General features: G+C 37.7%; 1 long non-coding RNA gene across 1 annotated transcript in view; it reads left to right on the top strand.

Moving 5' to 3' along the window:
- Window positions 1-9,500: 9,500 nt before the first annotated feature.
- Window positions 9,501-24,416, top strand: part of LOC309667212 — a 69,549-nt gene continuing 54,633 nt past the window's right edge. Inside the window, exon 1 of the long non-coding RNA XR_014267626.1 lies at window positions 9,501-23,891. This is a non-coding gene — a long non-coding RNA (uncharacterized lncRNA). The remainder of the gene's footprint in view (window positions 23,892-24,416) is intronic.

Here is a 24,416-nt window from a genome sequence, read left to right as displayed (position 1 = left end):
ATCATTTGAATTAACGAAGTTTAGAAACTTTGCTGGAAACAAATTAGTATACAAAAAATTAATAGTTCTTCTATACCCAGAAATAGTAAATTGAAAATGGAATTTTAATAAATATGTCATTTACAATAGCAATAAAAACAATTAAGTACAAAAGAATAAGTCTAATAAATGTTGTTTAAAAACTTTAAAACATAACGTGATTGTAGGGCTTAACAGAAGATCTAGAAAAAGAGGAGATAGTTCCTGTTCATATTTAGGCAGAATAAATATTTTAAAGATCACAATTCTCAAACAAATCTATATATTCAACACAATTTCATTTAAAATGCTGAATGTGAATTTTTTGAAAAAAAAAATCTAAACTCAAAAAACAGACACTAATACTCACATGAAAGAGTAAAGGGCCAAGAGATGACTGTAAAACAAAATTAAATAATTTTGGTGATTGCATCCAAAGACTTGTGCTTATCCTTGTATTTGTTAGGCATGTAATGATGTACCATTAAGAATAAAAGTTGCTGTAGGCTTTTGATTACCTTTTTCAGATTAAAGAAATTCCATTCTATTCCTAGTTTGCCATTTTTTAATCATAAAAGTATGTTGAATTTTTATCATAATGTTGGGCATCTATAGAGATGATTATAAGATTTTAATTTTCTCCTTTGTTAACATGGTGAATAAGTTTCATGTCATTAACGTTTCTTGCATCCCTTTGATAAATTCTGCCTTCTTGTAATTTTAAAAATAATTGATAGATGCAGTTTACTAATTTTGTTATAGGATTTTTTCAGCTACTTTGGGAAGTGAGATTTGCCTACACGTTTCTTTCTAGTATGGAATTCACATAGACTTTGGGGGGAACTTTCTTCTTTTTCAAGTCTCTGGAATGGTGCTTATCAAGCAGGGATAGATGCTTTGGTTCTTCAAAGACTGGCAGACTTCATCTATAACCTTTTGGATCTGATTTATTACTATTGTTTTGTGAGTAGATTTCAAGCTACTGATTCTATTTCTTTAAAAGTTTTAGATTTCTTTAATGGTTTATGGTTTTAGATGATTCCACAACTCTAAGACTATAATTCCAACATAACTCTTGGCAGCTACTTCACTAATAACCATTTTCACCTTCTCCAGCTTCTGAAACAATCCCACTGTACCCTCCGGAAGTCAGTCAGTAATTAGCAAAATCTCCTAAATCTTCAACTAATTCTCTGAACATTCCTTCACATTCTTGTTCTAACTAATACCTGACTGGCCCCTGTTCAACGCTCTCAAATCCTTCTAATACCTTCTCTGCAATCTCAGATCCTAAAATCACCCATTATTCTCTCTGGAAGGTGCCATCACTAATTAGTACTTCAACTCTTTTTTCCTGGCTGGCCCCTGGAGTACTCTCTCTTGTGCAGCCCTCTCAAATGATATTTCCTATACTCCTCATACTGCTGTGCTAGGGGTGATAGAGATATATTTCTCAGTCCTTACTGCTGCTTCTGGAACATTCTCCCTACCCTTAGTATCACTAAAATTTTAGAAACCTCATATCCTCAGTATATACTGCACACTTTCTGAGCTGTATCAGAATGAGTGGGGTGCAGTCTTCTCCAGGTCCAGGTAATTAAGTTATTCATTATCTGTAGAGAATTTAAAAACTATAATTAAACCAAAAAAATGCCAGTATGGTTTTTATTACCACCATGTTCCCGGAATTCTAAATAATATTTAAACTCTTGGGTACATCATTGCATCATTCTTTCTTGCTGTGAACATCAACCAACTCCTAGTCTGCTCCTTTTACTTATTTGAAGATTTTAGCTCCTGGCTCACTGTCAGTTTCTCCAATGTGACCTCTTGCATTCATTTTTCAAGATTCCATCATTCAAGTGAATAATCTTTCAATACAGACTTCTCAAGTTGACCTCTACTTCAGTGATCATGTCTCCCACCCCACTTTTGCCATCTAATTCCATGGATGGTTGGCTACACTAGTCCTTTTCATTACTAGCAAAGGCAACATTTCCATAATCTTAATTTCAAGCATCCCACTCTCTCATAACTATGTCCTGTTTCCAATTCCTTATAACAATTTTATCTAATCATACTACTTTTGAACTGTCCTTCATATTGCCCTCCTTCCCCAACTTTAAATTCCTAGCCCATCTTTCTTCAATATAGGGTATACAGAGGAGATCATTTTTAGAGGAGCAACCCTCAACCAAGAGGGTATGGGATGTCCCCGCTTCCATGTGGGACAGTTCTGATGTCCATTTTCTGTGAATCTTTAGATGACCCCTAGAGAGACTGAGCTCCAGTTTCCCAAATTGGAAACTGGCTTAATAACATACACTTCATTGATTTATTTATTTTAACCTGCCTTGTTTCATGGGGTTCTTAATTCCTCACTTCTGCTTCCTAGGATTCCCTAACAATTAAACTACCCACAAGAAATTCTTGTCTCTGTCTCTATCTTTAGGGAACCCAAATTAACCATCCACAAATGAACAGTATGTACTGCTAGCTAAGGTCAACCCCTTCACTTGGGTACTACCCAGGCACATTGCTTCAGTGATTCTCCCTTATTTCCTTCATGATTCTCCTTCTTCTCTACTAATAGATACTTCCATTTTTCTTTCTAGCTATTCCTGAGGTCTTTCCTTCTCATAGAGTCACACTTAGGGAGAGGGTTTTTTTTTTTTTAAATAAAACCATTTGTCTTGAATTCTCTCTCTCTCTTCTTTATTAAATATAATTTAATCAATTTTAGCTGCCTCTCCTCTCCATACTTTAACTCTATCTCCTATGTGTTTCTCTGTGGTTTCTATAATTCCCTCAGATTTGAATTCGAGGAAGGAATAGCAGCCCAAAGCGATTTTCAATCTTAACGGGAGCCTGTGAAAGAAAGGGTTAACTGAGCAGGTTTGGGTTGCTCAAACTCTGCACATTTCAAAGAAAAGCCTGTCTTCAGGAAGACTGACCCTTGACCTGCTCCTGGGGATATAATCTCTGAGCCCTTGGAATATCCTTCCTAATAAAAGTGTTTTAGCATGCCTCAGGCTTTGGGTCATAATGCATCTGTTTTACAAGATAGTTTATGCTATCAACGTGACTTTGGTGAATGCTTATTTTTGTATACCTGAGGCTCTGGGCCACGCTGTGTCAGTTTGACGTCTGGAGGATGGGAGACTGAGTAGCTAACTAAGGTCAGTCATGACGGTGCTACATGCCTATGTGACTGGGTCCTCAATAAAATCCCGGAGGCTAAGGCTTGAATGAGTTCCCTGGTTGGCAGTACTACCACGTGTTGTCACACATTATTATCAGGAGAATTAAGTATGTCCCTGTGCAACTCTACTGGAAGGGGACACTTGGAGGCTTATACCAGCTTTTTCTTGGACTTGGTCTATGTGCCTTTTCACTTTGCTGATCTGGATCTGTATCCTTTTACTGTAATAAACTGTAACTGGGATTATAACACTATTTCCGAGTCCTACAAGTCCTTCAGATGAATCAGAGAGCCTGAAGATGGTCTTGGGGGCTCTGACTCAGAGCCAGCTATCTATAACAAGGTTATAAAAGGTTTTGGCTTTTGGAAGTAGGGACAAATATGGGAGCAGGATTTGTTTGGCAAGAGCTGTGCTGTGACTTCCACTCACCTCAAGTCTAGTGAGAAGACTTTACCAGGATTCCCAGGAGGACTTATATATCTCCTGAAATGTGGCCATCCCAGTGAATCAGTGTTTGCCTCTCGCTTGGGAGACAAGACCTGGTTAGTTGCCCTGGAGGTGAGAGTGATGATAAAGGTTGCTGCTGTGCAGAGCTTCGCTTGTCCTCCCCAAGTTTGTTTAAAGTAATAGTCTGTGTGTGCATTCTGTGTACAATATGGGCCGCGCCAGCCAGCCAGACACACACACACATACACAGCCAGACACACACATACACAGAGTGAGGGAGCCAGCCAGCCAGAAAGACGCACACACATACACAGAGTGAGAGAGAGAGATGAAGAGAGGGAGAGAGAGGCAGCATAGGGTTTTCTGAGTCCTGTCCGGGAGCACTGCTCATAGGAAGAAAGAAACCTTAGTAAAAAGAGAAAATTATACTGAGTTTCTAACAGGCCAAACTGAGGAGTTTGCCTTAACTGTGCCAAAGGGACTTTAGGTAAGAGATCTCCAAAAATCCCACCACATACGCAGTCAACTTTAAATACATGCCAGGTCTGGGGAGTACAAAGTTAACTTAACAAAATACCCATCAAGCAAGAATTTGTCTGCTTTTACCTTTCCTCCCTCCCCATTTGTCCAGATGGTATGTGGTCAGACACCTGCTGGGTGAGATGAGGAGAGGGTTGAAGCCTAAGGCAGGAAAAGAGAGAAGGACCTTAACCCTCTTCTCTGACCTACTGCTTGATACAGGTCCAGGCAGAGTAGAGCAGAAAAGATTTAACTTTAAACCCAGTTCAGAATTTCTACTGATTTTAAGACTAGATATTTCAATAACTACATTGAAGTTGATTTATGATTAAACCATAGGACTTTTTGTTGCCTAAGACTGATCAAAAAAGTTAGGTACCCTGGGAGTTTTCATCCAGGGAGGTAAGAAACTTTCCCCACTAAATATGTTTTAGAGAGTTGCTGAGAGCAAAAAAACCCAAAACACATTGTTTTACTCTTATACCCAGGAGTCTTGCTTGTTTAATGTACCTGTAACACATACATTGTACGTGTTTGTAAGAGTGTGGTTCAGATGGTTCAGGTTTTAACTTCCAATCTTTCCTCCCCTGTGGATTGATACAAACTCTTCAGCAGTATTGACTAAGGGAAAATATGTTTTTTTGTTTTTTATCTGAGTAATGTTTTTGTTTCTGTTCTTTTGGTTTTTATTTGCTGATCCTTTGCCTTAACAAATACAGTGGCCTCGAGATCAGAAGGATGGACTGGTACGGGCAGTTTGTATCGTATTTCTTCACCAGGGTCCTTCTGTCTAACTGATGTATCTGCCCTGCATTTACACGGGATGCCCCTGGCATGATGTGAGCATCAGGTTTGCAGAAGGGCCCCGGGCCATGTCAGAGGAGAAATGGTTATGAGCAAGGCTTTAGGGATTTGCTCTCAAACTCCTTCTTTCTTTCTAGAAGTGTATGCTCTTGGGGAGTAAAGCAACCACCCTGAGCAAGAGAGTTGGAAGATAATGGTCTCCAATATAACAAAGGGGGAAAGGATGCTGAGAGAGGGATTTGACAGTGTGGTACCACATCGCATCACAATTACTGGATTTTTCAGCAGGTTTGCAGAATTAACTAACATTCTGAATGATAGGAACTGTGTAGATTTTTGGCTGCCAGGAGTGAGCTATGACCTTAGTTTAGCCCTTATCCCTTGGAAGAGGTGAACAGGTCCTGTGTTAAATTCCAAGAATCTGCCGAGGCAGTAGGAAACAGCTAGAAAAGAAAGACCATGGCAAGGAGGCTGTTACTAATCATATGTTTACTAGGTCACTCACATGGAAAAAGTTGACCCTGATGCTCTTTTTGGCAAGTAGAGACCATAAGGTTTTTAGATTTGAAAACTTAATCTAAGTAGGGGAGGGTTGGAGTGGAGTTAAATTCATTGGACTTGGTGATCTCTAGTTAAATACCAATTCTCGAACTTGATTTGTCAGTGGCAGGTGGGGTCAGGTAAACAAAATCTGCTTTTAAGTTTAATTATATCAATAGAGTCACAGGTATCATGTTTACATATTCAGGACTGATAGTTAATGGGTTTTTCCTATATTAACCATTTAAGTAAGATAATTATTTGCCAGTCTGTGACATTTAATTATAATGCTATGACTGATCTCCATCGTTTGAAGGGAAAAATGGCTTTCTATGTCATTTAGGATTTGTATGAACACATTTAAACTGCAGAAAAGATTGCTTGGAAAAATGCAGAGGGGGCTCCCAAGAGCTCTTGATTACCTTCTGTATCAAGATTATTTTTTAAAAAATCGGCTGTATTATTGCAGCATAATTTCAAGGTGACCACCTGTCAAGAGCTTCTGGGAAAAAAAGGCAAAATGTCTCTCTGTCTTATTTGTGCATTTATTTTTAAAAACATTTCTAATTTTCCAGAGGGCATTATAGGCTAAAATTTTAATGGGATCGTGATAGTTGGCAATAAGTAAATAACATGAATTCTCAGTTGATGTAAATTTTATGCCAGGTTTGAATGATGAAGGCAAAAGCTATCATTGAGACTGGAAACACATTTATTAGCAGATGTTTAGCTGGACAGGAGAGATGTACACACGTAACAAAGCTCTCCCTATTTGTACTGAGAGCTCTCAATTTCTTTTCCCAGGAAGTGCATTGTACTCTGGACTGTGTTGAGTCATAATTAAGCTGCACTAAGAAAACATTCAAGTGACAATGATTTTCAAATGATCAAATTATCATGGGCTTAGCTTAGGGCTTCACCAGCTGGAGTGCTTTCTCTGCTATAACCATATGTCTGTTAATAAATTCAATTCAAATGTAAAACAATTACAGATATTTTAAACACTGGGCAGAACAATTACAAACAAATAATGTTTCTGGGACTTGGTCTTAAAATGAATGAAGGAACCGAGATGATGATACCAAATGCTACTTGGAGAATGATTATAAGATGAGAACAAGCAGTTAGCAGGTTTTAAGTTTAATTGTCTTAGATATCTTGTATGCACCCATCACATAAGATAGCTTAATAGAATGGAACTTCAAAGATGGTAGGTACTGTGTAGGTTTCAAAGGAATTCAGCTGTTATCTTCCTGAGTTTACTTCATAAATGTTTCAGTGAAAGTGGAGAGAGATGATCATTAGCAAAGTGGAATTACAGAGTGAATCACTGGAGGCAAAATACTGCACTTGACTTGTAAAAGAGTAGTGGTCTTGCTAAAGGTAAAGATGAACAAAGGGAATTTCTGGAGTTATTCTTTCAAAATGAGCTAACTTTTTGAAGGAGAAAACGCTTCATCATTCTAGGGATTTGTTAATTTCCTCCTTTTTAGAAAATCTTCTCTTTGAGCTCTTTGGGATGTATTATTTGCAATGTTCCACTGTCTCCTATCACATATCCCAGTTTAAATTATCTGGGAGAGTTGGCTACGGTTCTGTACCATCTTTATAAATTCATGATCTTACTAAAAAAACGATGTTACTGAAACTGCTGACCTCTCCCATCCTCACACCTGACAACAACACTCTCCTGACAGCTGTATTAGCAAAATTGTAAATCTAGTAAAGAACATATTAATATGGAAAGATCAGTACATGTCAGAAATGGTAAAGTGTGGATAACTGATAGAAAATTACAAATTGGGAACTGCTTTGGGGAAGGTAAAAATACATGTTGACTGGTTCAATATATCTGAATTTCTGAAAATTTGTTTAATGACATGAATCACTGTAAATCTTTTGGAAATTGATCAAATCACGTATTCCTCTTTGAGGGGATACTTCTACTTCTTTAACCTTTCTTTCTCACAAACTGACTTGTTCCTTTCTCAGATTTCTTTTTTTACAGTAAAGTTCTTATCTTCTCTTCGTAGAAAAGCAACAGGGTTTCTGGAAGGATCTGTTATTGTTTACTCAGTTACTGGAATTTTTTGAGGGGAAATAAACATGTAAGGGAAGAAACAGTTTGTTAATATTTTTTAAAAATGAGTTCTATTTTTAAAAACAGCAGTGTGCATAGGTATATAAAACAATAGAAAAATTACTTATCAGAAGAGCAGCCTGTGGACATAGTATTTAATAATTGTTTTTGAACAAATTATTTTTGATTTTAGAAACTAAAGGCAAGAATGAAAGGGTACTTCCCTGGGTGAGAGAAATTAACAATTGTCTATTTCAAGAATAAACACTGTGCTGCTCTTATTTTGCGTTCTTAATGATCTGAAAGATGGGCAGCCTAGTGAGAACTCCAAATTGTAGATGCCGAAAATCTCCTCCAAGTAGTCAGCAGCTATCCTCTGGGGACAAGCCTCTGGATCCTGTAAGGTAATTAGTACGTTACTATTACATTGGGATCTTTGCATGTTCAGGTTTTCTCATTTGTCCTTTCTTTAGAATAACTGAAATTTGATGATATAGGCAGGACAGTAGTTGTTGCTTTTCTGCAGATAAAAACAATGAGGCTGTGAGAAGTAAAAAGATTTGCCATTCGTTCAACTAGTAGGTGAAAGAGTTTGGACTGAAACAAGGGATGTTTTGACTCCTGGTCCAAGGCTGCCTAACACAACAAAGACATCAGAGGCCAAAAAAATGTAGAAGTTCACAAACGATTTTGATAAATCCTTAGATGTCAGACTCATAACAGATGAGTAAAGGGCATCACGTGTTCTTAATATCCATCTCCTGCTTCTTCAGGCTAAAGTCATGGAGGGTAGCCATGCAATCCCCTATAAAACCCTTTGCCATCTCTGTCGGAAACAGAGTCGTGGATTCCAGACCCACTGGCCTGTGCCACTGAGCCATTTCTCAAGTTCTTATCTTTTGGATACAGAAGCATGTTACTAGGGAGTGTGAAGGGGAATTTGACTTTAATCTTAATTGCCTGCATAATGGTATTTTTTAAAAGATCTCACTCTGGAAAATATAAAACCCTACCACCACTGTAGAAGTCAGGCATCCTAGCACAGAGCAAAGAAAAGCCAAGCTTGCAGTTACTCTGTCTTCTCTCCCTCTGAATTTGTCATCAAAATACAGATGCAGTTCCAACTAGACGATAGCCAGATTACACTCTGTGCAACTATTCTATTCCTGCTTAATTTGCATGCCAGGACAGGTCAGGTATTTATCTAAATTTTTTTTCCCTTCCTTGATGTTAGAATGCTCCTCTAAAATCTTTGTTCAAATAACCTGTCTGTGAAAACAGCTCAATGCAGATCATGAATGCAATGCATGTGACTTCTCGTGTGATAGATGTTTTGTTAATCAACTTTTAATTTTGCAATGATTATGCCATGATTCAATCAGTTACTTGACCTTGTTAGGGAGATACCCAATTCTACTGAAATAAAGATAGAGCTCAAGTCATGGTTTTCAGTATTAGAGCATCTCATGTTTTTGTTAGCCAATAAAAGGTGAATACAACCCACCTTCGTTAGTACTTACATTCTGATGTTTATATATTGAAGTCTTCTATTTTTTTTAATTTTGTTTAGATTTTATTGAAGTATAGTTGATTTACAATGTTGTGTTAATTTCTGCAGTACAGAAACAGACTCATAGACATAAAGAAGTATTCTAAATCTAAACTAGTAACATGTTATGCTTTCGGTTACTTCTTTGTGCAATAACTTGTGATTTAATGTTATAAAAGAATCGATATACAAAAATATTGCATTCCTAACCTTTTGTGTGGAGGTGGCATGGGAAGGATACGTGGTTCTGGGTTGGCTTCACATGCAGATAGTTAACCTGACTTAGAATGTTACAGTTTCCAGTCCTGAACAGAAAGTTTGTGACTAGTCTGTGCAGAAGAAACTGAAATTTCTAGGGCCTATGCCATGGTTGAGTTTTAAACGTTTTCTACAACATTTCAGTGGTACAGCTATTTTTCAGGCTTATAATAATTTCTGATACATTTTCTGGTGGTTGAGAAAGGTGATCAAATATAAGGTGATCAAATATAGAAGGTCCATAACATGTCAAATTTCTACTCACACATATATTCCAGTGCACACGAGCTTTAGAACCAGAAAATTTGGATTTAAGCCCTGGCTAGTCCTGCTGCTTTTTTGCCCTATCATCTTGGAAAAGTTATTTTAGGTCTCACATTCCTCATTGCCTCATCTGCAAAATGTGAAGATAAAATCTGCTTTGATTCATTTACATACGCCCAAGTACCTAGCGAAATTTTTGCCAATAAAAAGTCATTATTAACAATAATATTATTTTTATTGGCATTTAATATAATGCATGTGTAAATACTCTGAAAACTTGAAGACACTATATTCAGTTATTACTATAATTACTATTTCAAATACTGTTAATATCAATATGCACATACATATATAAAGATATAATTTTACTATATATGCATATATATACATATATAACATTTTAAAGCTAAGTTTTTTTTTGTTTTTGTTTTAATAGAGAGAAGTCTTTTATTTATTTATTTATTTATTTATTTTTGGCTGTGTTGGGTCTTCGTTTCTGTGTGAGGGCTTTCTCTAGTTGTGGCAAGCGGGGACCACTCTTCATCGCGGTGCGCGGGCCTCTCACCATCGCGGCCTCTCTTGTTGCGGAGCACAGGCTCCAGACGCGCAGGCTCAGTAGTTGTGGCTCACGGGCCCAGTTGCTCCGCGGCATGTGGGATCTTCCCAGACCAGGGCTCGAACCCGTGTCCCCTGCATTGGCAGGCAGATTCTCAACCACTGCACCACCAGGGAAGCCCCTAAAGCTAAGTTTTAAAACATCAAGTGAAGTTATTTTTATTTGTACATGTAAATACAAAAATATATGTGTATATACACATATTTAATATCATGTAGCATGTGACTGTTAAAAATAACTACTCTAGGAATATTACTCTGCGATCCTGGGCAAAGTACGTTCCTTTGCTGTCCTGAGCAGTTCTATTTTTTTCCTTTTTTTTCTATTTTTTCCATGAAATAAAGATTAAAACAATCTGTATCATAGATTTGTGGGGAGAATCATATGCAGCAAGAGTACTTAGAAATAGACCCTCAATAGCCTCTCAATAATTATTAATTGAATATGGATCTGACAAAAGCGAACTACAACTCAGTTGACTTTTAAAACATCCCTTTCAGCTCTAATCCTATATCACTCTCCACACATTTTTCTACATGTAAAAAAATAATATACATATCAGAAAGAATTAATTGATGTGGCTTAGAGGTAGAGCATATACTTTTTATTATGGAAAACTCTAAAATCTTTAATTTTCCGCTAACTCATGGGCAACTGTGACTCTTTGGATTTTGTAACCCAGGATCCCAGCCCACGGGAAATTTTCAATGTATACTGTTTGATGGCTTCCTGCAAAATTTAAATGATGAGGGTAACACTACTATGGAAAGGAGCAGGTGATGGAATTACCTGGGGGCACTCATAGGTCTTGGGGGTGCATTTTTCTAGACAGACGCAGGGTCCGGGCTGCTGTCAGTGCCTCCCTATTGGGACATGATGCCTGTGTACCCATATGCAATGTGGCGGGACAGGCTGCTTCCACAGCCTCCACTCGGTTCCAGACCATACCCTCAACTAGGCTAATAAGCAATATTTACATGGAGCACTGCTGTAATACCATGTTCTCAGGACACAGGAAAGAGCACTTATTCCTATATGACCCCAATGGGGCATTCCTAAAAGATATGATAATTGCTGCACACCCAGCATTTCTATCCATGGGAGGGTTAAGAAACCTGTCACTAGCCTACATTCATATGGCTTTTCCAAATTAAGGTCTCTGATTGGTTCTGAGATGCCAAGTCAGGACAGAGAGACATACTTGGACCTTTAAACATTTTCTTTATTTAATTTTTCCTTAAATATGAGCATCATTTACAGGTCTCTTCTTTTGTTCCCCCCCCCCCGCCCCGCAAAATCATATTTAACATATGTCTCTTTCATTTAGATCCTAAGTTAAAGGAGAACCATGTGCTCTAGCAATGATCTGTGTTGCCTCAGGGCTTGGTAAAATTAATCATTTATTTGGATCCACAGATAATTGCCTGGTCAATAAACTTTGATGTGGGAATGTAAATGATTGCATTTGAAGATTGCATTTGAAGAGTTGATAATTATGCCAAAATTTTAGGATTTCTGTGAATACTTTAAAATATCTGCTGGAACAGAATGATTTTTATTTTTTTAACTTGCAACTTCACTCTCCTGATTAGTTTCATTGGAAAAATAGTGAATCCTGGGTTACTTGGAACAGATTTTGTTCCTTCTCTAGTTAGAGAATTATTTTGAGACTAGAAATGCCATGGCATGATTTAGATGGAACTGAAGCTCAAGAAACAGACACATGTTATGACCTAAGATGCTAAAAATAATTGACAACGTAACAGCTGCCTCTTATGTTAAGCAAGTCTTCTGGGGATGGTGATCAATGGAAAAAGATCATTCTACGTGGAGGCCTCCTGAGAGGAGGACAGAGTACAGGTATATGACAGCTTCTGTGTCAATAATATGGTGAGTGTAAGGCATTTACATGAAATTTTTGAATAATCATAATAATTACTACCAGTGTAATGACCACCGTGCATTGAAAATTTTATCCTAGGCTCTCTCATTTTATTTTCACAACCAAATGATGAGCTAACCATTAGCTCTTCACTTGGCAGAGGTATGATTTGAGAGGTTAGGCTATCTTTGGTCATTCATCTTAAATGTAGTAGAGTCAGTACTTAAACCTATGTCTATCTGATTTAGCCCATGACGTAGCCAGTAATTTCCAGTGCCTCTCCTAGGACTTAACTCAAAATTAAAATTTTAAAAAGGTAATAAATAGTGGCTTGAAACACATGGTGAACAATAACAAGAGTGATGTAAATTAAAATAAGTATGAGGCCTGCACTTTGATTAAAACAATTCAAGTGCAAAATTGATAAGATAAAGAGATTTGACTTAGTGAAATTCCATGTGAAATGATGATATGGTTTCCAAAAACTCTGACTACATTAACAGTATTTCTCAGTGGGCAGGCTGTCAGCATTTTGGGCAGGAGAATTTTTCATAGTACAGAACAGTCTGTGTTTGACAAGAGACGTAGCATCCGTAGCCCCCACTCAGTAATGCCAGTAGAAAACCCAGGTGATGAGAGAACACCTGCCCCTCCACCCTCTACACCTGCACTGGCTGAGCTGAGAACTGCTGCATTAGTAAACAGATACAGGTTAGAAAAGAGGACGTAAGAGGTAGACTTTAATTTGAACTGGTCAGACATTATTGAGGCCATTTTCATCACATCTTAAAAGAACCTTCACTGTCCAAAGAATACCCAGAAGATGACTGATTCAAAATTGTTGGATTTTCTGAAACATCCCAATGCTTCTATAATACATTTCACTCTTTGCCTAACTAGTTCCCACTGGATTTCAGTCACTTGCAACTGACTAAAGTGCTAACGTGCTAACTCATCCTAAATAATATGCTAGCACAAAGTTTTTAAGACTTGAAACCATATAAGAAGTGCAAAAAAATTAGGATTATTTAGTCTGAAGAAAAGTTCACAGAGGACATGGTGTTTTCCAAAATTTGATAAACAAATATGGAGGAGGAATCAGACTTGTGTTAACAGGCCGCTGATGGCAGAATTGAGACCAGTGGTTAGATGGTGGAATAATTAGGAATGGCCAAAAATCAAGAGGCTGTCTTGCGAGGTGGGCCGTCCTTTCTCACTTGATATATTCAGGAGGAGGCTAGCTTCTGAGACGGTGACTTGAATGAGACGCGAGGTTGGACTCTTGAGGTCTTATTCAATGCTTTTAGATCCTATGATTCTATATCTTTTGGGCATAAGGTCATTGCAGATTCACTTACTTTTAACTTTTTTGATAAAATGCCCTCCTCTTCCTTCTACTTTCTCTGAATACATATTAAGTAATACATTCTCTTGAAGACCTATTTTTAGATGCACAAAAAACTGCATAGATTTAGACAGAGATCAAAATATTCAGGCAGCACATCAGTGTCACCAGAGCTTTCTGCACCTGAAAAGACGAAAAGAAAAATCCAAACACTTTATTAGCAACTGTACACTCTCCTTGGAACACAGGCTTAGCCTGCTGTGTTCCCAACACTGAGTCTGCCCTCCTCCGGGAGGCACTCAAAGCCAAGCTCATCAGGGCTGCAAAACATTCTGTGAAGGAACAAAGCATTCATGGTTAATGAACTGGTCCAGCAGGACTAGCCTGCTAATGGGAAACTGGTCCCCTCTAACACTCAGGTGAAAGATTTCCCCTGTCCTCTCAGGCCCCTACTTTTTCTCTTTTAGCAGAAGGAAAACCTCTTTGATTACTATTAAGTTCTTATGAGGCCGTGAAAATCTCCTACCAGAATCCCTGTAGTTCTGTGACACACAGAATGGGCCCAATTGTTCTGAAATCAGCAAGGCTTACACCACGTACAGCCATTATTTTCCTCCATCTCCCCTGGCTGAAGGTGCATTTATGCCCTTCACACTGTGTACACCTGCAAAAGGAAACAGAGGAAGACATCATGAAAGATTTGCCTTAGTAAAATGTTTAGTATTTCACTTCTAGAATAAGTGCCTGCCTGGAAGAACTTGGATCTTAGGCCTCACTAGGAATCATTGTCTCTAAAAAGAGAGCAGCCATGCTTGCCTCCCCGTGAGAGGATCGTGCCTTTGTTCTGCTGTGTAATTAATCTCACCCTGCTCTCCTAGTGCCATTTCTCCTTTTGGCTCCCCTCTGACGAACTTTTCTAATGGAAATCCCATATGTTATATTATAGATCTCTGCTCTTCCCTGTATTACACAGTCCCTTAAGATACTTTGTCTTTTGGTAATAGTTCTATTATAAATTTACCTATAGGTGGAATTTCTCAATTCTATATCACCCATAGTTGATCTTTATAAAGCTCTGTATTTCTTGCTTTCTTACTGACTTTTTCCCTGGGAAGTCCTTCCACAATCTAATGAGATGTAATCTGCCATCAACAAGCTCACTTCCTTTCCAGGATAACCACAGCTGCATCTTTGTCACCATCAGGACCTCAGGTTCACTGGGGAAGATCAATGAAGAAAGCTGTGGTAAATGACGACTAATAATGTGAAAACACTGACATTTTATAATATTCAGAAAAAGGTTAGATCTGGTTTGTATCAAATATAATATCACCACAAAACTCTAATATGAGTATACCTCTTGAAGCATTTGGAATTTGGGGAATGTTTAGCATTCTGAGTTTGGGGGAAACACTCTAGCTTTTAGAACGGAACAGAGTCTTCCTGAAAACTGTGAGTTTCCTGGATAAGTAACGTACCCTCATGAATTAGTCTACAACTCTTAACCCTTGGAGCTATCTACCATGCTGTCATTCCTTCAACTCACCTCTTGGTTATGTGAAAGAGTTGCGGAGCCTGTCAAGAGATTTCTGCCTGCTACCAAACTCTAAGTTTGGCAGCAGTTGGGTTGATCAAGCTAGCTGCTTCAATTCTGTCTGCTGGGAGGATTTTCTTCTCTCATTGTTTTTGAAGGTCAGTTCTGAGATGGTTTTGTGTTAGGAGTTCTCCTGCTCTCCATGTAGCCCATCTACTGTTAGTGGGAAAGATTGTGCATGAACATGGCCATGTTTTTAATCAATCACCACTCTTTATTCAGTGAGCGTGAGGCTTATCTCCAAGCCATAATTGACTGACCCTCAATTTCATCTCCATTAGCCAACGGAATCACTGTTTTCTAGCCCACGGTCAAAAGTGAATGGCGTCTGAATAATTTCTAATTCTTAGAACCAGGTCTATGAATTCTCCCATCAAATTTGCTCTCTCATTATTGGTTCTTGTCTCAGAGCATAGATGGGAAACCATAGACTGGGGTAGACAGAGTGGGAGACAATCTTTCCTAGTCTACTTTTGAGCAGTGCCCTTCCTATTGTACCTTTGTCACTTTTGGGGCACATTTTAGGTAATCTGCCTCTGCACGGCCTCCCAATTGGTGCTCTGGCTTTAGAGTACAACACAGTTTGAGATTGCTGACCTTCAGTGAGGCTTTTTAGTATTTAAACATCATTTAAACTTCATCAGTGCTTAGACCTGTGACTATGGCAGGAAAAGCTTTTTCTTAAGAAACATATATAGTTCTTCTGTTATTCCCTTTCAGTTTTTATGAAGACTAAATTTGATACAGTTTACATAGAAAATGCAAATATAGTCAACTATTCTGCCATTTTTTTCTACTAAACCTTCTAGAGCATGTGGATTAATTCCTGAGAAACTGAAGAGGAGAGTTTAAATAATAAGTTCTCTCTCATAAAGATGATCGGGCTCAGTTCTGATGCTTCCTATCTAAGCTTACTTCCTCCAGGTTCATATCTTCGGACTTGTGAATTGCAATCCCCACTGCTGGAACTAATTTCTCCATTACTTATTTTCAAGCAGCAGGAATACAATTCAAAATGCTGACAGTATTTTGTAAGCAAAAGGGGAAATTTATTTTAAGGATATAATTTTTTTTTTCACAGAACCCAAAGATACGCATGTACACATGATTGCAGTTGGTTTTCAGGAGAAAACAGAACAAATTCTCTTAAAAAAAATCTTTCCCTCTGTCTCCGTCTCTCTCTCAGGAGGCCATAGTAAAAGTTAGAAAGGAACAGTCGGGAACTCTCCAGAAGAAGCTTGGAAGGTTTGAGTTCTCTTGATGATCTTCCCTTTGTTTATACCCTTCAGTCATGCCTAGGTTTTGTATAGAAGATAGAATAAAAGGGTTGAAGAAGATGTGAAAAGTTATAATTTAGGAGGTTATAAAAGTTTTGAGAAAGTAATTTTTTAGCCAGGTTGGGATGGGGCGTTTTTTGATCCCTAGGTATTGATTGTGCTATGAGGCAAACAAAGTTTTCAAAGATCTTTCCAATCAAACATGTCTGTTTAATTTATACTTTTCAAGGACATTGTAAATTATAATTACAGATGCTGGAGAATGAGACACAATTAACTTCACGTGTTTGCTCATAAATAAGTCTGTAACTCAAGCCTTCATTTTATATTCAGAAAGATATTTCAGTCAAACTGTATTAGTCCCTTTTATTTGGGTCTATTCACAGAGAGCATTCATTGGAACCTAAAGAAAAATGCCATCGTTTTCATGATTCAAATGATTGGCTACTCTTATATTAATGTATCACTAAATTAGCTATGGTTTCTTTTTTTAATTCATTCATTCATTCATTCATTTTTGGCTGCATTGGGTCTTTGTTGCTGCGCGTGGACTTTCTCTAGTTGTGGCGAGCGGGGGCTGCTCTTCGTTGCGGTGCACGGGCTTCTCATTGCCGTGGCTTCTCTGGTTGCGGAGCATGGGCTCTAGAGCGTAGGCTCAATAGTTGTGGCATGTGGGTTCAGTAGCTGTGGCTCACGGGCTCTAGAGCACGGGCTCAGTAGTTGTGGCGCATGGGCTTAGTTGCTCCGCAGCATGTAGGATCTTCCCGGACAAGGGCTTGAACCTGTGTCCCCTTCACTGGCAGGTGGATTCGTAAACACTGCGCAACCAGGGAAGTCCCTTAGTTATGGTTTCTGAGAAGCATTCTGTTCCTTTTCTTTCTCTTAATGTGGACACACTATCTGTATTAGTCAATTATTGCTGCAGTACTGCTGCATAATAAAAATACACAAACTCCATGCTTTATAACAATAAGCCCTCATTTTTCTTAGTCCTAGCCCTGAGCGTCAGCATATGCAGCCCTGCTTTGGGATGCTGGTCACCATATCTCCAGGCTGAAGTTGGGATAGGTCAGCTCCACATACTTTCTTACACTTCATGAACCAGCAGCTACCCGAGACTTATTCTTAGCACAGTGAATTACTAGAGTGAACAAAGATAAGTGAAAATACTTGATGTCTTCTGTGGCCTTTGCCTGGAACTAGCACATCCTCACTTCTTCCATATTCCAGGGACCATTAATATGCCATCAATTCCAACATCACTGGGGTAGAGCAACACACTCTGCCTCTAGAGGGAGAATTATGTCATGGAAAAGGCTGTGATGTATAAATCTACCTAAGGGAGGTCCTGGAGAATCGACAGAGATGATTCAACACCACATGAAGGGAAGAAGCATTCTGCTGCTGAGGTTTGAAATATCTCATGTTCTTCCTTCCCATGGTTTTTGTGGCAGTAGCATAACCATGATTTTGTTCCTTGAAAAATACTCTCTGGGATTTGGTAACACAATGAAGTCTTCATAGGACATAGTCTTGGGATGTGCCAGATAGCCAGGATAATGCAAAGAGATGTCAAAACCTCACATAAACAGCAGTGTGTGGATACAGGTAGAAAGTTAACTTATAAGTCTGCTTTTAAAAAAATCAGTTTAGCAAATGATTTTAAGAACGTCTAATCATTGAATCAGCATTCTGTCACTATCCACTTGATGTCCCAAAGGTCATTTTCCCATGTTCAAGGGAAACCATGGCTCTGATACAACTTTCCTTTTAAATCAAGGAATAAAAATGGAAAAAAAATAATAAAAAGGCCACCCCTAGCCTACATGTGTCTCCTAACTTGCTTCACTTCTCCTCCAATCAATGATTTATATTAGAATCAGAGCATAGCTAGTTCAGATCTGTCTAAAATAAGGATTTTGCATCAAAAATAATGGTGGTCCCTGCTAAATAGTACTAAAGTATTGTGAAAATATTATCAAGTAGAGGAATTAATAGTTATTTTAAAAATTCAGGAGGGCTAATTGTTTCAACTTCAAATTTGCATGAATAAATCTTCTTTCTGGTGTGTTTTAGTACCTATGTGTATAATATTGTCTTGCATATTACAAGAGTACAGTAGAAGAAAAGAATGCCTGAAAGCTATCTTTTAAAAATATGTACCTGCAATGATCAGGAACACTGCAATTGAATTTTAAATAAAATCTTGTTTTAATTTTTTCATTTGAGAATAAGTTGATATCAAGAATTGTTATTCTGGGACAAAGTGAGAGAGTGGCATGTACATATATACACTACCAAATATAAAACCGATAGCTAGTGGGAAGCAGCCGCATAGCGCAGGGAGATCAGCTCGGTGCTTTGTGACCAACTAGAGGGGTGGGATAGGGAGGGTAGGAGGGAGACGTAAGAGGGAGGAGATATGGGGATATATGTATACGTATAGCTGATTCACTTTGTTATAAAGCAGAAACTAACACACCATTGTAAAGCAATTATACTCCAATAAAGATGTTAAAAAAAAAAAAAAAAAGAATGGTTATTCTGGAAAATCACCTAAATGCAATTTAAACTATTTTATTTTCTTAGGAATGGAGCTTTATCAAGAGAGCTTAGTGAAGAGCATGGGTGTAAGTTATAGACAGGTATGCATTTAATTTCTTGCAAGTGAAATCAAGGGAAATTAAAAGTGAGGACAGTCTGGAGAGCAATAACCAAGGTATATTTAGATATAGGACATGTTTTACTATTTTCATTATTTTTTTTATTGAGATAAAATCGTGAATACTAGGATACATAGAGTAAGACAAATGCTATTGAATAAAGTTGGGCCCAAATCATGTCAGGGGCAAACAGTGGAGATTTAAGAGGTAGAGGTAGCATGTGCTTCTGGGTATTTCACTCTGGTTTAGTTGAATTCAATTTGTGGGGATTGCTATAGTATTTCAGACACTTCTTTAAAGTATAAGGATCCAGAAAAGAATAATAATTTGTCTCGAGACCTTAAGAAACTTATGGTGATAGCAGTACATTTACAAGGCAAGTAAGTGGCTCTTGACTAGAGTCAATTTGATTTCTCACTATTTTAGTTAGGGACAAACAAAGCCACCAAATGGACATTTTACTAGAGATTCTTTGCCAGATAAAATGTCAAGGCAGTGGGAAGGGGGCATCTCCCGAGGAAGCAAGTTTCACGTGATAGCTCTGGACTGAGAGAATTTTAACTTTCACTATTCGACTTATGCCATGAGACAAAAAGGCAGTATGTGTTTGCAGAGCTGTGACAATGAAGTGGAAAAGAGAACATGTGTAAAATATTGAGCCACCCCAACTTTCTACTTTTTAAGCTAAATTATGTTGGCTTAATTCCTTTCATAATTCCTAAAGTTTGAAATGAAAAGAAATGGAAATTATAACATCAAATAATTGTTTTATAATGAAATCGACTCGCTAGAAACCAAGTAATCATAGACCCCAAGAATAAAACTCAGAAAATTTACTGAAATTGATTTTATTAAAAAACAGCTTGGGACTTCCCTGGCAGTCCAGTGTTTAAGACTCCATGCTTCCACTGAAGGGGGTGTGGGTTTGACCCCTGGTCAGGGAACTAAGATCCCACATGCCATGTGGCCAAAAAGTAAATAAATAATTTTAAAAAACCAGCTTTATTTTAGAGTTTTAGCCCCAAGCGTTCAGCTCACATCTTGCTTTTAGTGTAAATTCAGTGTGATTTTTCTACACCTTTTACTTCTGCAAATGGTGCAAGACAAGTAGGAATGAATGGTCAGTGAGGACTCCAAGGTCCTGCAAGCTTTTCAGTCATCAAAGAAGTTTCAATGTCCTCCTTCTAAAGGCAGAAAAAGGACTGTGGCATTTTCGAAAAGTTATGAACAGCAGGTTGTAGTTTGCTTTAAGTTAAACAGAAGATAGCATTAATCTTGTATATCAGTGATTGGAGTCTACACTTGATTTAAATTTTATGTATAAGCAATTATATTTTGAATTTCATTGGGGTGTGTAAAACGTGTACTTCTAGGGACTTCCCTGGCCGTCCAGTGGTTAAGACTTCATCTTCCTATGAGGGGTGCTGGTTCGATCCCTGACTGGGGAGCTAAGATCCTACATGCCTCGCGGCTAAAAATCCAAAACACAAAACAGAAGCAATATTGTAACAAATTCAATAAAGACTTAAAAAAAAGAACTTACTTCTAAATTGATAGTTGCACAAAGGCTTAGGATTTTGAGACCTTCCTTGGATGTCTATGATCTTTAAAACTTCCTGAATGTTCAGATTTTTTTTTTTTTGGCAGCACTGCACGGCATGTGGGATCTAGTTCCCTGACCAGGGATCGAACCCTCGCCCCCTGCAGTGGAAGCGTGGAGTCTTAACCCCTGGACTGCCAGGGAGAATATTCAGATTTAATATTCCTATTTGGGACAGTCTGTATACAACCCTGGAAGTCTCTGGTAAGAAGTATGAGAAGGAGTGACTTCCTTTCCTTCAGCCTTGAGATTTAACCACTCTTCTTCCAGGTCAGAAACACTTACACCCTTATCTCATTATGCCTAAATATCACCTTCTAGGAAAGGCCTTGTCTTACCTCCCCACATAAAATATCATTTCCTTCCCTGCCATTCTCTGTCCTCCTCATCCTGCTTTATTTTTCTTCATGTTGTTTGCACACTATGTGTTTGGTTCTCTGCTGCCCCCTCACCCCCTCCCTCACTAAAATGAAACTCCATAGGAGCAGAGATTTTTTTCTGATTTATTCATTTCTATATCCTCAGGACCTAAAACAGTGACCAGCACAATCAAGTGCTGAATAAAGATTTTTATTTTCCATGAATGAATAAGCTTGGAGAGTGAGGCTAGTTAACTGCTCAGACACCATCTAAACTCATCTTTTATTAGGAACATGGTAGCTCTCATTAGGGGTTGAGGAGGTAATTTAAGATTTTTAATTCTACTTGCCTGCATTTTATGAGGGAAAGTATATGCCATGGTGGTGCCTGAGAATTCTAGGAAGTCATGAATATCTTGGTATATTTCTCCAGAATAAGGGTCCACTTTAGTAACAATATTTTTTATCTTTACATCAGCACAGTGATACACACACACGTGTATGCCACATGAATTATTATTACCTTAACAATTTACATGTTGGATAGTTTATTAACTATATTTATAGTCGTTTCTTGTTTTTAAAACCTATCCAGTATTTATTTCTGTTACCCTTTCATTCTTGCACAAACTGAACTTTTTACACTGTGTGTTAAATTGATCTAATATGAAATCCACTTTAATTATTAAATTTAGTTCAATATTTAATTTGGTTTAATAAAAGTGATCTTGCATATAATGTATGCATTTAATTGATATATTTAGGACAGGATCATTTAGAATAGGTTAAATATTTAATGTAGAGTAATTTTTTAAATTATTCAGGATTAAAAATAGAATAGATCTATGTTATCAAAGTAGTGAGCAGATAAATGCCATGATTTAATATATTTCTGTTCACATTTGTGAAATACTGTCATTGGTTAATTTCTGATCACCAATTTGTCTTTGTCTATGGAATGACTAGGACCTTTATTTTATTAAAAAGGAAAGAACCTGAAGGTCTTGTAGATGGCTGCCTTCTTGCTGTGTCCCTGCATGGCAGAAAGAGAGAGAAAGCAAGCTTTCCTGTGTCTCTACCTGTAAGTGTACTAATCCCATTATGAGGGCTTATCCTCATGACTTAAACTAAACCTAATTACCCCCCAAAAGCCCCATCTCCAAATACCGTCACATTGGAGGTTAGGGTTTTATCATATGAATTTGGGGGGACACAAGTGTGATCTCTGCAGAATCATTTTGTTATCTCTTCAAATGAGTCTTTATTTTCTTTCAGTACCTTGTCTTGAATTCCTTTGGTAACAATAGGAGCTACATCAAATACAATTTTCTCTGTTTCAACATACTTATTTTTTAACTTCACCTTCTCTTTGTGGCAGATGATACTGTTTTGTTTTGTTTTGTTTTGTTTCAGTATGGGAAGTCCTACAAAGTTTTATTTTTAAGTATATTTATTTAAAGTTTAATAAAACTTGAATCATATGGAGGAAAATATGAAATAACTATTTACAGAGGTGTTAACATAGCTCTTGGATGTGATCCATAATGACTGAACTTCAGGAAGCTTTATCATTTGCATTAAATCCCTCCTTCCCACTTGTTCCTCAAGATCTAGCTCACATATGCCCTTTTCTGAAAGGCTTCCATAACCTACCTCAATTAATTAACACCCTTAGTGACTCCATAGAACATAGCTCAAAATATTATTAGAACATATATCAATTCATTAGAAATTTGTTTCTCTTGATATATTTATATATATTTATATATATATATATCTTGATATGTTTCTCTTGATATATATATATATATATATATATACAACATAATATTAAGTATTGTCAATTATCTTCAATTTAACTTAATTGTCTTCAAATTTTCCAATTAAAAAACTTTATTTTCCAAAAACTTCAATTACAAAGCAAAAAGAATTACATATGAGAAAAGTTTAGCTAGTACTTGAATCTGTTTCCTTGTCGTTAATGCTTTCCTCTGTAATAAATTTTAAAACTTTGAAAGCTTCATTACCTTTTAATTTATCAACCACTTATATTATATTTCTACTAGATGTAAAAAACCAGGCTCTTTAAAATTATTAATGTATAATATACTAGTAGCTGATGAAGAATAGCTAATTGACGTGGGTAAAGAATAAAGAAATATAATAGTCTTTCTCCATCCTGTTCCTTAAAACCATTCTTATAAAATTATTTATTGGTGACATTTACTTAATGTATCAACACTCATTTAGGTTGAATATATTCACTGGTGTTTTTCTTTCGTTCTTTTTAAAAAAAATGCTGGGGCTTCCCTGGTGGCGCAGTGGTTGAGAGTCTGCTTGCCAATGCGGGGGACACGGGTTCGGGCCCCGGTCTGGGAGGATTCCGTGTGCCGCGGAGCAGCTAGGCCCGTGAGCCACAACTACTGAGCCTGCGCGTCTGGAGCCTGTGCTCCGCAGCGAGAGAGGCCGCGATGGTGAGAGGCCCGCGCTCCGCGATGAGGAGTTGCCCCCACTCGCCACAACTGGAGAAGGCCCTCGCGCAGAGGTGGAGACCCAACACAGCCATAAATAAATAAATAAGTAAAATTAAAAAAAAAAAAATTGCTTCACCTTCTCCGTGCATATTTAAAAAAAAAAAATGCTGTGTTTGATAGACTATAAAACGACGTCAAAAGACCATAAGGAAACAGGTGTCGCCGGGGGCGGTACTGAAGGCGGTGCCTTCGCTTCCGGTTCCGGTCTCTGCTTGGCTCCGGCTCAGAGTCCGGCATCCTGAGGATAGAGAAGGTGCTGCGGACCCCAAGGGTTCGCGCGAAGGCCACATTAAAAAAAAAAAAAAAAGGAAAGAAGGCCGTAAGAAGTTTCTTCTTTGGGTAAGTAAATAACATATAATGTCCAGTAACACCAACAAAAAACTTTAACTATCTTGTTACTTCTCTCAGGAAACAAACCGAGATGATTTCTTCTGTCCATTTAAACTAAAGATGCGATATCAAATATTTGAATGAAAATTTTACAGAAAATTCTATCTATGTAAGTGAAAGTGCTTTCCACAGTTATAAAGAACACCGTTATCTGAATAAATTCAATCTTCAGATTATTCTAGACAGTGGAATGTTTTAGCTGCAGTAGGTGTTTGTGGAGGAGAAACTATCTGCACATGCCATGCAAACAGCAATCGGAGGGAAGAAAATCTGCTTATATCTAAATGCTTAGCTGAACAAATGCCAACCTTGATCAAAGAAAAATATCCAAAGACCAGCTATTTTTTCATAAATTCTGAGGCCAAGTATTTGGATCCTGAAATTTTCCACTTTTAATTTTGAGGTTTAGTGATCACGAGACACACTGAATTGATTTCTTCCATGTTGAGAGAAACATGGAAGCATTTCTGAAAT

The sequence above is a fragment of the Balaenoptera physalus genome (genome assembly GCF_965194825.1).
Source record: "Balaenoptera physalus genome assembly, chromosome: 9".
Taxonomy (NCBI): Eukaryota; Metazoa; Chordata; class Mammalia; order Artiodactyla; family Balaenopteridae; genus Balaenoptera; species Balaenoptera physalus.
The sequence above is the reverse complement of the archived record's forward strand: the minus strand, read 5'-3'. Positions and strand labels throughout refer to the sequence as shown.